This window comes from Echinops telfairi, unplaced genomic scaffold (genome assembly GCF_000313985.2).
Source record: "Echinops telfairi isolate 266 unplaced genomic scaffold, ASM31398v2 ScPeMD7_4225;HRSCAF=4972, whole genome shotgun sequence".
Lineage (NCBI taxonomy): Eukaryota > Metazoa > Chordata > Mammalia > Afrosoricida > Tenrecidae > Echinops > Echinops telfairi.
In genome coordinates this window covers 23372955-23390264 of record NW_022108124.1, presented here as the reverse complement: position 1 = coordinate 23390264, position 17310 = coordinate 23372955, and the positions used below count along the sequence as shown (strand labels likewise).

At 40.1% G+C, this 17310-nt stretch overlaps 1 non-coding gene across 1 annotated transcript; it reads left to right on the top strand.

Moving 5' to 3' along the window:
• The first annotated feature begins 16687 nt into the window (after positions 1-16687).
• On the top strand, positions 16688-16851 carry LOC115871273. The gene has a single exon (XR_004047203.1). It is a non-coding gene; the product is annotated as a U1 spliceosomal RNA (small nuclear RNA).
• The last annotated feature ends 459 nt before the right edge of the window (positions 16852-17310 follow it).

Below are 17310 nucleotides of genomic sequence, written 5' to 3'. Positions count from 1 at the left end.
TATCAGGAGAGACCAGTCCCTGGACGAATGCATCATGCTTAGTAAAGTGGGCGTGGGGGGAGGCAGCAAAAAAGAGGAAGACCCTGGATTGCATGGATTGACAAGGTGCTGCAGCGCTGGGCTGGGATGTGACAATGGTTGTTAGGGTGCAGAACGGGGTGTTGCTTTGTTTTGCGGGTCGTAAGGTGACACGAGGTGCAGCCAGCTCAAAGGCATCTAACAAAAGCCACAGTGTTGACTGCAATCCTCACGTCCATTCACAGAGCCCCCACATGGGTTAATCCCTACGAATTCCCTCTGACCATAGTCAAGGGGTGCAAAGAGACTTTTAATCAGAAACAGTTGATTATGGAGGACCTAATTCTGTTCAAATGAAATACCAGATCATCTGATGTCCCCTTTGACCTATTTTAAAGTTGTTCGATTTTACTATTTTATACTTTCTATGTCTTGTCCAGTCATTTTTGTTCAGGTTTAGTTTGATTTTCTTGCTTCCTGTTTGTAATTTGTATAATTTTCTTGATATGAAAGCTGGACAGTTAGAGCTACAAAGGCAGTGAGTTAGTTTATTGTGCCAACCAGGCCTATAAACACAAGTGGGATTAATTTGAAGGGCGGAAGGATAAATGGCTCAGTGATCCTTGCCTTTCCAGTTCTCAGGTCTCTTGCTGATGGTCAGACCAGGGTGCAGCTGCCTTAGCCAGTTTCCTGATTTGGCTGGCAAGGTTCACTTCCTGCAAGACATCCCTGAGGAGAAGTCACATGGACCTACCCTGATGCAGCCCTGGGTTCTGGAGCACCCGTGTGGAGACCCCTGCCAGCACTGAGATGTTTACACATTCACTGAGTCGGCTTTCCTCCTGTAGTAGACATCATTGCATCTGTTTTGTGAGATGGAGGAGGACTTGTGGATTGGTGTTGGACATATGGTTAATGTTGGGATTGTGGGCTTGGGCAGCACTGGGTTGGGATGTTTTCTTGATGCACCTACCCTTTATATAAAACTCTCTCTTATACATGAGTTTCTGTGGATTTGTTTCTCTAAAGTACCCAGACTAACACAAGCAGTAACTGGAATGATCATTGCTTAGGGACATGGCATAGGAGGGATGGAGAGCTAATAACAATGCATACAAGATGAAAAAGGACTGAAATTGCGAGGATAATTGCACAAATCTCCTTAATATGATTGAATGATTAAATTGTATTATATGTGAAACATATATGAATAAAAAGCATAATATTAAAAACTTATCAGTAGTAGCTCAAAATCTATCTGACAAATTGGCAAAGAGATAGATGGATGCTGTTTGAAGACCATGCATGGATTTTAATGGTAAATCCTAAGAACTTTGGAATTAGGGGTTCATTTCTCTGATGGAGTCCTTTAGAATGTCTGCATGTTCTGAATACTTGTATTTTGAAATGAAACAGTCAATATATGTTATTGAGCACAAGAGACTACTCCATGTGGGGTTTCAATGAAACACCAGTAATTTCATACAGTGACAAGGCAAGACAAAATGAAACATTCAGCATAATATTATTAATGTCACGGACCATCATACCATCTTGTGGAAGGGAAAGCGAATCAAGTTCCTTGGAGTCTAAATTGTACTGGAGAGTTGATGCATACTTGATGTAAAGTTATGAAGGTATAGTGTTACTCTTGTCATCTGGGAGCAAGCTATTGCTGCTGATCCTTCAAAACTGGCATTCCGGAAAAAAAAAAAAGCGTTGACCAGATCAATAACTGTTTACCGGGTATCAGGAGAAGTATTAATTTGCCTAAGCAATGAAATTCCATCTGGAACAGCAGCTGCGATTGGCATCACCACCTGGTTAACTTGACAACAATCCATTGTCATTCTTTAAGACCCATCTGGTTTTCACACCGGCCACAGATGAATTTAACAGGGATGCGGTAAGAATCCCCATTCCTGCATCCTTCTTGGTGGCACTAATCTTTGCTGTCTCTCCAAGAATGTGGCATTGCTTTCGGCGTACTGTTTTCCTAGGCAGAGGCCATTCCAATCTATTTGGCCTTTCTTACCCAGCAGCCTGTATTTCACATGTAAAGGATCCAGTAAAGGGGTTCCACTAGTTGCTGAGTGTGTCTTTTCCAATTGAACATCCTGAAAATGGCAAAATCACTACAGGATGGATTTGGGGACCCACTGTGAGATTAATGGCTGGACCTCTCTCTGTTACTACACTGACTGGCGGGCCTTCAAAATTCTTTGGGTCTCCTGCAATTAGTGTCAGATCAGAGCCAGCGTCCATTAATTCCAAAAACGTTTGATTATTTGCTTTTCCTCAATGAACAGTCACTATTGTAAAAAGTCCACACAAATGAATGGTCGCAGTTTCTTGGCTTAGGCCAGTTTGGTTTACAAAAGATCTTCTGGGAATGTTCTGCTTTTGGATAGCAGTGAAAGCCTGGAGCTGGTCTTCAATAAGCTTGTTTGATTTGTATAATATCTGTTTTGGGACAAAGAATAAAATTATATTACATTTTACTTTCCTTTTGTGTTTTTATATTTTTATTTTCTCGATATAATTCTATTAATATTTCCTGTTTTATTGAGCTTTTTTTAAATCTGCGTTTTAAAAAAATTTTCTTTATATGCTGGTAATCTCCATGAGTCGATTTCCCCTTTATTCAATCATCACATAAACTTGACTTTCACATGTTCTCGATATATACATTATCCATGGAATTATAATAAGAAATGAGCTTTATTGATTTAAAACTCAACTAAAGGGTCGGACTTATTCGTGATGGACATTGTAAACTACAGGAAACCCAAATTTTAATCTTTTAAAGTCTCTGGGTGAAAGTGTCAATGAGGACCCCTGATAGCATAGTAAGTTAAGCATTGGATTTTTATCTGCAAGGTCAGCAGTTCTCACCCACCAGCCACTCTGCAGGAGAAAGATGAGGCTGTCTGCTCCCACAAGATTTATTTATACACTTGTTAACCCGAAGGGACAGTTCTATCTAGTGGAATTGACTCTATGACAATGGGTTGGATGCTTCAACAGAGAGTATGAATATGATTATGGTAGTCTCTTCAAATACTTTTTGAGTTAAAATATACATTGGAAAAGTCAATTTTTAGTGCTATATAATTGATAGTCCTAATACAAATAAGTACCTAAATACATGTAATAATTTAATATAGTAAAAGTACTTAAACCATTAGCAACATTGATAGAATTCTATATAAAATATTGAAGTTTTAATTACATTTCCACCACTCAACAAGTCATTTTTAAAAACAGTTTATTGTCATAGAATTTGCATATCATATAATTAAATCATGTCAAACACTTTTATGAATTCATTTTTACTTCCAAACCTTAATTATAAGGGGATATCTTTTCTACACAGTTATGATGATTGGAATAGTCAATTTTCCTTTAAAATTTACTCATTGAGGTTTAAATTACCTACACTAACATGCACTTATTTTAAGTTTACATACTGAAAAAAATGACAATTTTATATATCTATGCCAACATCTCTACAATTAAGATAGAAAACATTTTATTACTGGAATCCAATTAATCTCCCTTAGTTCAGAATTCAAGAAAACCCTGATATACTAGATATTAGTTTTACCTTCTCTAGAATTCTCTCAGTGCAAACACATAATATGTTCTCTTAAGCCTCTTTTGCTTCGTGTAATGTTACCACCTGCATTGTAATTCATTTCTTTTAAATTTCTGTACAGTAGTCAATGGTATGAATATACAACAATTTGCTTGTGCTGTGTGTGTGGTTTATGTTTGCCTTCTTTCCACTATTGAGCTGATGCTATCCTGGGAGCTGTTTCCTCTTTGCCGCCCTATGGGTGGAATTGTTCTATGTGATGGTCTCTTATTTGCCCTCGGTGAGAGTTGATCTTCTGCCTATACTGGATTGGCAAGGATCTTTTGTAGGGCTGGGTTTCTTTTTATGTATTCTTTGAGGTTGTCCTTGTCTGGGGAGACTCTTACTTCGCCATTTTTGTTAATAGATAATTTGGCTGGGTAAAGTATTCTTGGGTTTGCGCAGTTTTCCTTCAATTTTTGGAATATGTTACTCCATTTCCTCCTCTTCTTCATTGTTTCCGCTGATAGGTCTGAACATACTCTTACTGGGGTACCTTTATACGTGACTGTTTTTCCCTAGCTGTTTTTATGATCTCCTTTTCCTCATAGTTGGATACTTTGACAATTATGTGTCTTGGTGACTTCTTCTTGAGATTCAGTCTGGCTGGTGTTCTTTCAGCCTCTTGAATGGTTGCCTGATTTTCATTTATTAAGCTGGGGAAGTTTTCCTCTAAGAATTCCATCGCTATTTTTGCTGTTGACTTCTTTGATGGGTCTTGTTCCAGTCGTCCAATTATTCTAATATTGTTTCTTTTCATCGCATAAGACATGGCTCTCAGGTTTTCTTCAGCTAATTTGATTGTCTTATTTGATGGCTTTTCCCATTATCTTCTAGGTCACTGGTGTGCTTCTCTGCCTCCTCAACCTATTGGCAAGATATGTCAATTTGTCACTGGATTTGGTAATTTCATCCCTTAACGCTTGTATTTCCCTTTGGTAAGTTGCCTTTATCTCCTCTATCATCTCATTTTTTTTCTGCATTGCTTCCCTCATATCCTTTATGACTTCAAGTAGCATTTTGAAAATTTCTTTTTGTGGCAGGTCAATATCTGCTTCTTCTGTGCCCATCGTTAGGTTCATGACTTCTTTCAGCATTGCCTTCTGTTTCTCATGCCTTTTCATGGAAGCTGTTAGAATTGGATGCTGTTTACGTGTTGCTTTCGAGGAGCCTGGAGCCATCTTGCTGATTCAAAAAGCTCTGGGCTCTCTCTTGGGGGAGTCGTATGAGTACTTCTATGAACTACCTGCTGGTAGCTGTACTGAGAGGTAAGGTTATCGTTATATATTCCTGTGCTTTCACTCTTATCCTAGCCGTCCAATATTCCGTTATTTGAATGTGTGTTGGGTATTTCTCTCACGTGACACAGGTTGGGTTGTTGTGGGCCCACAAGGGCATTGCTTCCCTCGCCGATCTCTAAGTAGGCTTCACGGTTTTTGTAGCACCTCGGCTGTCTTGTGGTGTTTTCCTCTGCAACTGGAGTGCTGAGAAGGGCGTGTGGGTATACTCACCCTGGTGTAGAGCTCTGTAGTTCACAGGGGAATTACCGAAGACAAAGAGATTGCCTTGGAGATTGGGTGGATGTTCCCGCAGTAGCATGGAGCCCCACCAATGGTGGTCAGGTGTTTCTCCCAGTTACTTGTAGGGCCTCGGGATTTAGGCTGGGGATGCCCCCACTTTCTGTAAACACAAGGTACCTGTTTGAGAAAGATGAGGCTGCCCTGGAGGAGAAAGATGAGGTTGCTTGCTCCTGTAAAGGTTTACAGCCTAGAAACCCCAGAGAGGCAGGTCTGCTCCATTCTACAGGGTCACGATGATTCAGCAATGAATCAATGGCAGTGAGTTTGAGTTGGCTTTTTGAGTAGATCCCCCTTGGGATCTACCATTTTGATCATAACTTTGGAAAAAAAATGGAATCCACTCAAGTGAGAGTAAGACAGAGTGTATTATTAAGAGAGTTTGTCTGTCACCATCTGCTGATCACAGATATGTTTTAAAACATTTTATTATTATATTATGTATTATAAACTCATGCACATCAGCTGAAACCGTGTTTGCAACAATTTTACTTTCTTTTTTTGTGTGTATATCTCAACAGACATATTGAGATAGATATTAAAGCAAAAACTCACTGCCATCAAGTGCATTCCGACACAGCAGCCCCCTAGGACGTGTTATTAACGCTTCCCAACAGATCGACCACTGAGCCGTCAGGGACCACTCCTCCAACACAGACACAGCTCTATCTAGTGCAGGAGCTGGGTGGTGCAGCATGAAAGCACTCAGCTGCTAACCGGCAGGCAGGTGGTTCAAACCCAATAGCTACTGTGCTGGAGAAACGTGTAGCCGTCTGCTTCCTTAAAGTTTACAGCCTTGGAAAGCTGTCCTAAAGGGTCATTCTAGGTCTGAAGCTATTTTAAGACTGGGCAGCAGTGGCCTTGGCATGGGCTTTTATAGCTATAGTTGTATTAGTGGAATAACAGGCATTCGATGGTAAAGGAATGATTTTGTCAGGTTATTGATAAAAGGCTCTCTATTACTGGTAGGAGGCTCTGTAGCCTTATTGTAGCTACACGTTTTCTAGCCAGGACTGACCCTTGAGAAAAATCAGAGAGACGTAACGTTTTGTTCCATGTCGCCTCTTTCTTCTTGGAATACTTCCTTACTTTCTGTCCCTCATCATTTCAAAGTGCTGCTCATCATCTGTGACAACTCTGCCTTAGTTTTTCACCCACTTTGGGAGGCAAAATATTTATACTTCAGGCTCAAGACTTTGTAATTAGCTTATTAAGTGATGATGATGTCAAGTTATATACAGTGAGTCCCAGGTGACAAATGTCCAATTTATGGACAACTCCTATTTGCCCTTTATAATTATGTGATTTTGACCTCACATTGAGACAATTGAACTAAAGTCTGTTCATAATAATTTCTTCAACACATTCACCTTCACTTGCTTCATGTTCAACTTTTAAATTATTGAAAAGATATCCAGTCTTACCTTATAACAAAGGAAGACTAAATAGGAACCATATGTACCTGCTCTGATGGACCTACACATTTTCAGACTTACAGTTTTGAATCGATCACATTTGTAACAAGGGGTCTACCTGTATGTGGAAAAGCAAAGTATCCTTCGTGTCTTTTGGGTGTGGTAAATGGTGTGTTTTACCTCCTTGGACTTCCCTAGTGCCATGAGGCAGGACCAGAAATGCCTCCATGTGGCATCCTTCTTTGCCTATTGCCAGTCACTGTTTCTCCCATGGTTCCCTAGGTCTATACCAGCTTTGACCCTTCATTGCAATGGCCACACAGAATTGACAGACACCACTCACAGAGAAGGGAGTTTATTAGGAAAGTCAAGCCAAGAAGATGCGCAAACGCTAAGGCTGTAGTCCTGGGTTCACAGCAACACCTCTCCTGAGCCAGCAGCTGAGTATCTCTCTGGTCCTCAGCCTCTCAATCACATGGTCCCTTGGCTCTACTTCCATGGCAAAGCCACCCTGCCTCTGTCTTACAGGCCGGTAATCTCAGGTCTATGAGGACAAGGTGCCCCATAGTCTTGGTGTTGTTCCTTTGTGTGCCCGAGCTACAGTCCCTGGCCATTTCATTTCAGCAGCCTCTGCCACCTCAGACAGAGGTCTTGGACGTGTCCTTCGCAGGTCCTGGTAATTCTGTGCCAGATGACTCTGACACACCGATGGCTGGCTTTATGAAGGTGTGGCTTTTGCCTTTTATCTGACCATGCCCCCAAGGAAAGCGCAGTATGATATCTGAAATCACACCCAGGGAAATAAAGTTATGATTTGGGTCACACCCTCTACGAAGGTCAGGCCTTCACACCCCTCCCCCCCTCCCAAAGCAGAGCATATAGCCACAGGCTTACAGGCCCTAATCATATCCCTAAGGAGTCATGGCTGGGACGCCATATTGATCGACTACATCTCAATGTACCTATGAGCATATATTTCATTGTTCTGTAAAGAGGGGATAGCTCTCCCCTATGTTTACAATATCCCAGTGTAGCATGAGTTGCAGATGAGTTTCTCATTCTTGGAATTGATCTAAGTTCTCTAGTACTTTTACACCCACCTGGCCATTTCGTTGCCAGGCTGGGGAAACAGAGTGCAAATTTCACTGGTGAAAGTGAAGTTTCATTCTCCCAGGTGGTTGAAGGCCCTAGTCACTCACCCACCATTGTTAGTCACAGAGCAGGGTGCAGCGAGCGTCAGTCTTTGGTGGGGGTCAGATGACAGGCCAGCTCCTTAGCATCATCCTGGCCATGTCTTTGTGAACGAGTGTGACATTCGGGCTGCTTTCCAAATGTATTACTGTGCTCCTCCGCCCCACGCCCCAGGTTTTGGAATTTGAGAGTTAGAAAGAGAAGGAGCCTGAAGTCAAAGATCGACCTATCTAGCAATTGATCATCTAGCATCTTTCCTCCTTCTCTTCCTTCCTGCTTTATTTACCCAGGTGTCAGAGCAGAGACCCCAAACCCATCTGTAGACAATGGGATGTCCCCTCACAGAAGCGTCACAAAGAAGGGGTGAGTCAAACAGGGCGCAGTGAAACACTGGTGAAACACACAATATTCCTCTGGTTCCTTGAGGCTTCCTCACCCCCCACTATCATGACCCCAGTCCTGCCTTTCACTGAGGGCTAGACCGGATCACATGCATAGGTACAGATAAATGATTACTGCTCAGGACACAGGGAATCCAGGAACAGCAATGGGAGTAGCAATACCAGGAAGGTGGGGTAGCACCCCCTCCACCCCCCAGGGATGAACAACAGAACTGTGAGGGAAGGAAGGCAGAGGTTGGTGTAAGGTATGAAAATAATAATAATTTATAATTTATCAAGGGGTACGTGTGGGTGGCAGAAGGGGTGAGAGGGGAAAAAAAGAGCTGATACCAAGCGCTCAAATAGAAAGTAAATATTTAGAAAATAATGATGGCAACACATGTACAAATATGCTTGATACAATTGATGTATGGATTGTTATAGGAGCTGTAAGAGCTCCCGATACAATGATCTTTTAATTAACAAAAAGTAAAGAAAGAAAAAGAAAGGCAAAAGCACGGCAGCCTGTCAAACAACATAAGAGGGTATGCAATGGAAAGTAAATATCAACTCAACTTCGGGCCGTGAGACGCCTCCCGGGGCAACAAAAGCTATAGCAATATCTTATTTCTCATTCCATAACACTCATATTCATAATTGAGCATATGTTCACAGATATGTGCTATAGTAACCTGCTCAGATGGACACACCCTCTTCTCCACCTGGCATGCCTTCATATAAGAGATATCGGGTGTTTTCAAAACAGCACACACCTTGTTCATTTTAAAGATCTTTCTCATGACATAGCATTTTACTGTATGACTATATGTTACTTCCAGTATTGAAACAAATTATCTTTTGCTATTAAGAATATTACTTCAGTGAGAATTTGTACAAATGTATGAAGAGAATTGTGAGAGACATTCTAAAATGGATTGCTGTGTAAAAGAATTTAGAGTTTGATAGTTATGTTCAAATTGCTCTACAATGAAGTTGTATTGATTTATCTATCCTCCCAGAATGAATTTTAAAATGTCAGGTTTCAGACTCCATATCATCAAACTTTTTGATCTTTACTTCCAAATACATTTTTCTCCAATAATGAGGAAGCAAGTTTTCTCTCTTCTTTTTCCATTCCTGTACCACTTCCATTTAAACAAACAACACACAACACAGAAAAGATATTGAAGATGATAACTTAGGGCTAAGCATAATTCCAAATGTTGACTGTACAGTCATTGCCTACAAGGAAGAAAGAGATGTTTCTCTGAGCCTACATTCAATTTCCATGCTTCAATCCCTCTTTACTTTAACTCTGCCCACATGCTGGTATGTGGCAGTGTTAATTGGGCATTCTGCTTTTTGAATCCCATGTAGAATGTTCATTCAATTCATTTACCACAAAATTAAAAAAAAATGCAGAGAGTGAACACAACCATTAGAGTTGTTGTGAATAATTTGAGTTAAATGTAAATGTAGAAAGAAAATAGGAAAACTACTGTTAAGTACACCTTGCCCTCCGCAATGGAACACAATACAGATTTACAATGTTAATTATTTCCACCACCTATCTATTTAATAGCCTTGAGATCGAAATATGAATATTTCAGGTATTTAAATACTAATTTACTTAAAAACTGTACTTTATTAAAATACCACTGTGCATATTTTAAAGTTAAAAATCTGTGCTATGCAGATGTAGAGGTAAAATTCCCATTAATTGTCCACTGAATGTGAGGGAAATTGGATTTGTCAGGAAGCTGATTGATATCTGGAAGTGTTTTGTTTTCAGTGACTGGCATCGTGGAGTTTCAACCATCTATCATCTAACAGGTAATTAGTCAGATTTCTCATCACGAGCCTTCAAGCCTGCTGTTTTATTATTGGAATACCACAAACCAGTAGGCAGCGTGAGTGCAGATACAGCTCTCTGTCCTGGTCGTAGGGACAAAGACCGCATTTGCAGTTCAGCAACGTGAGCTTGAATGAAAGTCACTGGAATGTAAGTTTGGGTCTTATAAGGAAATAAACAGGCACAGCTTAATTTGATAGCTCATTTGTCCTCTGAAGTGACTTGCTCTTCCTAAGAGCAGCCTAATACCCTAATGCGAACTTGTTTTATTGTAATGTTTTAGAAGCGTAACATTAAGTAAAAGATTATAGAGTGCAGACAAAACAAGTTAGATAAATAAATGTGCTAGCTCTTGACTGACTTCATCAATTTCCCAGAATAATTTGAGAAGGTGAATAGAAGCAATATATAATCAGCACTTGCTAATTATAAAAGCTTACTTTTCTTATATAACACCTGACTTAGAATTATTTTTTCATAATAAAGTTTATAAATTTAAATACATGGAAACTCCACAGAGGAAAGAATGATTTGTGCGTTCTAACACAGATTTATACTGAATGAGTTTGTGTCTGATCCTGATGACAGAATATGTTTGCAGACTTTTAAAACTGTTTATAGATCTAGTGCAGTTTAGTCACAATATTGGCTTCCTGTTAAGAATGCTAACTCAATACCATCAAATATGGTTTTCTTGACTTAATCCATAATCTTTCAGAAAAATGGATCGCAAAATAACCAAGTATTCTAAAATGTCACAGGATAACCGTAGGTATTACCTCTTAATGAATTTGAAGTACAATGTCTCTTCCTTCAAACTTTTAAAAGTGGAAATCAATACATTTATATATGCTTTAAAATACCAGTTAATGATTGCTTTGTTTAGCCTGCATAGTATTTTACATGCAATATATAAAAATTATATTAGCGTATACCAGATGGAGCCATGTTTATTTTCTTTTCTTGTGGTAAGCATATACATATATATATATATATATAATAAGTCATTTGCCATTTCAATGTTCTTCCTGAGTACAATTCAGTGACATAAGTTATGTTTGTTGTGTACCTTGGTGCTTCCAGTTATGTCTCTCTTTTTAAATTTTTATTTATTTTCTCTCTCTTTTAAAATTAAAAACAATTTTCCAGTTATGTCTCTTGATGATTAATAGGCTTTCTTAGGAAGAAAAATTTTAGGTAGCTGACTTGTCTTTTAATGTATCAATGAGACTCTAGTTTGTATAAGGATAAAATTTAAAATTTTCAAATATATAACATGGATATTCCATAATTCCCATGTAATATAGGTAGAATATAACATCAAACATTGTCAGCATTGCTTAGATGAATTGGAACTATTATTAGAATATTTTTCCTTTATTAAAGATAAATGAATACATACATAAGTGTTGAATACATATAAAAATACCTATGTAAGTATTATTACATGGAGAATAAAAAGTTAAGATGGTAATTATAATACACAATGTGCCATCCTGTTAAGTAGATAAAAAGATAAAAATTAAATATGCTGTTGTTCAAAACAATATGTGATAAACTTGGATAAAAAGAAAAAAATCCTCTATTGTCACACAAAATTCAAAATGACTAATTTACTGAGGATTTTACTTAGATAATATGTGGAGAACACCAAACCACCCCAAACCAAAACTTTAAATCAAATTTCTAAGCTTTTATAGACATTGAGTTTGAACACATGCACACCCTGTTGCTGTAGCCCATGGTAATTGAGTAAATTGAATTTGATGGCTGGCTGTAAGAGAAAATTCCTTAAAGTGTACTCTATGGCTTATAACCACCTGTGGTGGTGGTTAAAGATGCAGGCGGCTGGACTTCACCTCATGGCTACTAAATAGGAATCTCTTAGGGAGCTGATTGAAAAGCAATATCCAGGAGAATACACCCCCATTCCTCACTTACTCACATGGCAACTGAAGCTCACTGCCGTCCAGTCAATCCCGATTCGTGGCTAGATTCTGAAAACCAACTGGCCTGAAACGAGAGTTGGGGGCCAAGCAGTGTCTCCAATGTCTCACCGCATGTTGGGCTCCCAGGAATAGCTCCCCTTCCCCCACCACGCCTTCCCCACCACTGCCGGCCTGAGGGGCCTGGGGTGGTGGTGGTGGAGACGGTCGTGAGAGGTTGCCTGCAGCCTGCGGCTCCCCACTGGACAGGACCTTGTTCGTAGTGTTGGCTCATCATAAGCAAGGTGAGCACGGGTTAATTTGGGTTTACTGACTAATGTGTACTGAGACATTTCACATATTTCCAACACGTCAAAGATCCTGCTTCTAAGTCTGGACGGCATCTGTCTCTCTCCCAATTCCATAGCACCTTCCCACAGAATCAAGGCCTCTTCACGTTGGCAATCCCTGATTAGGATGGAATATCCAGTAAGCCAGGGAAGCACAGGGCTATCTGTCAGCCAATGGGTTCACATGCTTGTCACCACATCAAATATGTGCTGAAACCCATGTACAGTGTAATGAGGAAAACATGGAACTGTTCACTGTCGATTAGTAGGTAAGCACAAGTAAGCCCATACTTAACTTTGTCTGTGAGGTCATCTGCCCCTGCCTGCTCACTAGGACACCCTTTGTCCCTCCCACAATCCACTCTGGGCAGGGAGCCACTGTGCAACCTTACATGACACTCGACTTCACTCCCCCTTCCGGTCTCTCTCACCAAGCTCACCAGCACCCTTGGGCTCTCCCTAGGGTTCCCTGAAGAATTGGATGTGTTGCCTGAGGATTTTTTCAAAGTTGTCATAAATGCAAATGTTGAATAACAACATAGTCTTTAAGTGAGGAAGAGATGTGTATTATTATATTGGTTGATTGATTCATATGGCTTGATTGATTATCTGAGTCTGATGTGCTACCAGGTCCAAAGCATGTACCAAGATTCTAGCCCCTGAAAATTCATGGTACAGTGGAAATACCAGATATACAAATAATTAAAAAGAAACAGCCCTATAAAGAAGCATACAAACAAACCCTGGGTCTCCTTTATTGAGGCGATTCATGCTGATTTCTGAGACTGCAATTTTCATAGGAGCTTTGTAAATTCTGAGACTAAAGCTTTGCAGGTGTCTCAGAGTAATTGGTGTGTTTGAACTGATGAGTCTAAGACTTTAAATTCCCAGTGCTGCCAGGGTTCCTTCACAAACTAATGGTCAGAGCGGAAGCAGACGTTTACAAAATGCGAGATAGAAAACCAAGAAGCTGTGACTCATTGAACTGTCTCAGGAAGTGGTGACCTTTGGAAAATGGAAGTTGAGCTGAATTGAGTACAAAGGGCTACCATAAGTAACTCCCTGCACCCCCGTCACCCAAACCCATGCAACCAAATTGATTCTGATTCATTAAATCTCTAACCAGGGTGTCTGAGACTATCAATCTTAACAGGAGGAGAGAGTGCCATCTTTCTTCCTCAAAGATACTGGTGGGTTTAGACCTACAGACTTTGGGGTTAGCAGACCAGTCTAACTCATGGTATCACAAGAATTTCAAGTGAAAGGAATGGTATATTAAAAGATACAACGACAAGATGTGGGTTTTGAAGGAGTGCTTTTGTGTATTGTTCATAGAAATATGTAGGGACATAAAAAAGTTCATGAACCAATGAAATGAAAACATAACAACATACTTGAATATCTACAAGAAAAAAAATCAAACTGAAAAATATGGCCACATTCGTGTAAAAATGAATGTTGATACAGATGTCATATATGCACATATATTCCTGAAAAAATATCAAATTAGCAGCCACAGTTACTTTTTCACTATTTGAAGTATACATTGGGGAAATTTTGAGTGTATAAATGAATGAGTAAGTTATTGAGCCTATTATTACTCAAAATCCGATGAGATTTTTCTTATAGTCATGTGATATTCTTGTAACTAAAAGAGAAAAGAATCACAGAGGGGGAAAATATAATGGTGCTTTCCCCAAACTTTTTGAAGTCCCTTTATATAAGTTGCTAAAGACTTGTTGGAAATCATGTGAATGGCAACTGTTAAAATGGATTTTACAAATCTTTTGACATTGGGTTTCCATTTTTGACTCCTGTTCTAAAGAAACAACGGCATGTGTGCATGCAGATTACACTTGGCAGGAAGCAATCTGTGATAGTTAGTTTTTTTGTGCCAATATGGCTTCTGTAGGAACATGTGGGTGGAGTTTAGCCTGCCAATAAGGTCTCCGCTTGATTGGAGGGTTACCTAGATAAATGGCTCTCTTGGGGCCAGCCTCCCTCTCTCTCTGCCTCACTTTCTTGCCTCACTCCAGAGAGCTGGAGGAGCCACATGGATACCCATGCTAATGCCGAGATCCTTCCACTGCCGTTGAATCCACAAGACTTTTCACCCAGTGGCAGGCGATATTCCGACACTTTGTATCACTGCTTGTGACTCGTGAGTCTGAAAAGGGACTTATGGACTAGTATTGAATTTAGGACTTGATCTGGACTGGGCTGGGATGTTTGCTTAATATATAATTCCTTCTTGATACAAAATTCTCTCTTACACAGATAGATGAGTGTCCCTGGATTTATTTGTTTCTCTAGTCAACCAGGCCCAACACACAATCTAAATACAACTCAGCAAGGGACTAGACTAATAAGTCATTATGCCTTAATTTCTTTTCTTTTGTGTGTGAATTAAAACAATACATTTTATTTTACAATTTTATTGGCATGTAATCCACATAACGTAAAACTCAATCATTTAATGATATGAAGAAGAGTTTACGATCATTACCACAATCAATTTTAGGACATTTTACCACCACCACCCCATGATTAAATAGCCTTTAAAATGAATTGTGTGATCACATTCAGTTTTAGTTCACCCTCCCCCTCAAGCCTTCATTGTTTACTCATGGAATTCCCTTGCCCTCCCCATTGCCTCCCCTTGACCCTCACATCCCCTACAGACCCTGCATCAGTCGTTGTCTCTACACATCCACTCCTGTGCTTCACAGACTGGGAAACCAACACAAACAATAAAGAGCAAAAATGAAAGAAAGTGGGACGGATAAAACAATAGTAATATAAATATAAAAATACAAACAATAAGTAAGAACGAAAAGATCCCCATCACTATCTAAAAAGCCAGTGAAGAAATGTTAATTGTGGAACAAGCAAGAGATCCTTGCACCTAGAACAAATTCAGGTTGGGTCTATAGGGAGGTCAACTGACCATGTGTCAAGGTTGATCCAGCATCATCAGGATTACAATGATGCATGTTTGATGATAAGGCTGTTCCAGACCTTTGCCTATGATTAGTGGGGACCTGCCAGCGACTTAATCTGAATAGATACTCTGCAGATGGGTTTTGGGTGCCTTAATTTCTTTATCTACAAGATATGTATTGATGTTCTTTATTAATGACATCTATGAGCACCTATCGTGACCTAGGAACTCTTCCAAGAGGGCTAGCAGTGAGCAAAACAGACAATGCCTGGCTTCAGTGAACTTCTTTATAAGGTGGTGGTAGAAGGGGGAGGAGAGTCAAGAGACAATAGAAAAGAAAGGTATTGAGAATGTTGATGAGCATTACAGAGAAAATTAAAGCAAGGCATGACATTGAAAATGTCGGGGCGGTATGAGAAGGATAGTTTGCAATTTAAAATGGTATAATCAGAAAGTCCTTCGTGAGAAGGCTGCTTTTGAACAAAGGTCTGAAGGATGTGAAGGAGGAAACCCAGCCAACGTGTTGGGGAAGAGTCTTTAGACAGGGTTGGATTACTGAGAGGCCCTGAGCTGGGCAGCAAGGGGGCTTTGCGGTGGGCAACAGCGGGGCAGCAAGGAGAGACCAGTAGGATAGGTCAGATGGGCTTGATTGCGGAGGTGGGGTTTTGTGACAACTTTGGGTTTGCCTCTGCGGAGAAGCCATGGCAGCTTCTTCACAGTGGGGTAACATGACCGCTGTATGTTTTCCTGGGGCTGCTCGGATGCTGGGTGGAGAAGAGACGAAGAGGGGAGGACTTGAAGCTGAGAACTCATCTGGAGGAGAATGGTTTGGGAGCCGTAGAAATGATACAGTGGGGGGATTGGGCTTTGATGTATGTCTATGGGTCATAGGACTACCAACAGTTCTGAGAGATAGAGTTTAAGGTGAGAGAGACAGGAAGGAGTCCACGAACATTTGAAAGGCTTTAACCTGTTCAGTAAAGAAGGAAGTTGGGAGGAGTGGCTTGGTGGGAGGAATGGTTTAGTCGCGACCCCCTTGGGGGTCCAATGACCCTTTCACAGGGGCCGTCTAAGACCATCTGAAGATACATATTTCCAATGGTCTTAGGAACCGAGACAGCACGCCTTTCTATCCGTCTCCAGGAGTGTCCGCCCACACGCAGATATGCTGATCTGGTGAGAAAGAAGCTATCTCAACCTTTGCATTGAAGTTGGCTCTTTGTGCATACTGTCACAAAATGTAGCAATGTAGTTTACTGTTGTTAAGACTGTTACCCATGCTACAAAACAAAATTTCATTGATTTGTCATTAAAAATAAATATTTCACAGCATATTGTTTTTGTGATGAATCACTATGCTTTAATTATGTTCAGTTTGTAACAATGAAAATACACCTTGCTATACTTACCTGGCAGGGGAGATACCATGATCATGAAGGTGGTTTTCCCAGGGTGAGGCTCACCCATTGCACTCTGGATGTGCTGACCCCTGCGATTTCCCCAAATTTGGGAAACTCGACTGCATCATTTGTGGTAGTGGGGGACTGCGTTCACACTCTCCCCTAAAAAAAGAAAAAAAAAGAAAATACACCCTGCATATTAGATATTTACATGATGATTCATAACAGCAGCAAAATTACAGTTATGAAATAGCAATGAAAATAATTTTATGGTTGGGGAGGCACCGCAACATGAGGCGTCCTGGCATTAGGAAAGTTGAGAATCACTGGTTTAGATATGGTTAGTTTGAGAGGTGCATCAGACATCCTGTTAGGAATGGGAAGTAGGCAAGTTAACATATCATTCTGGAACTGAAGGGAAAGGTATAGTCCAGCATCACAAATTCAAGTGTTTACAGTGTGTAAGTGTTTTGAAATCATGAGATGAAGATTTCCAGGGATTTCATAATTTGGAATGGTATTAAATCTTAAAAAGGATTAGGAGGATATCATATTACTAATAAGCCAACCCATGTAGCTTCTATGCCATGTGTCAGGCACTACTCTAAAAATTTTTATATTTAC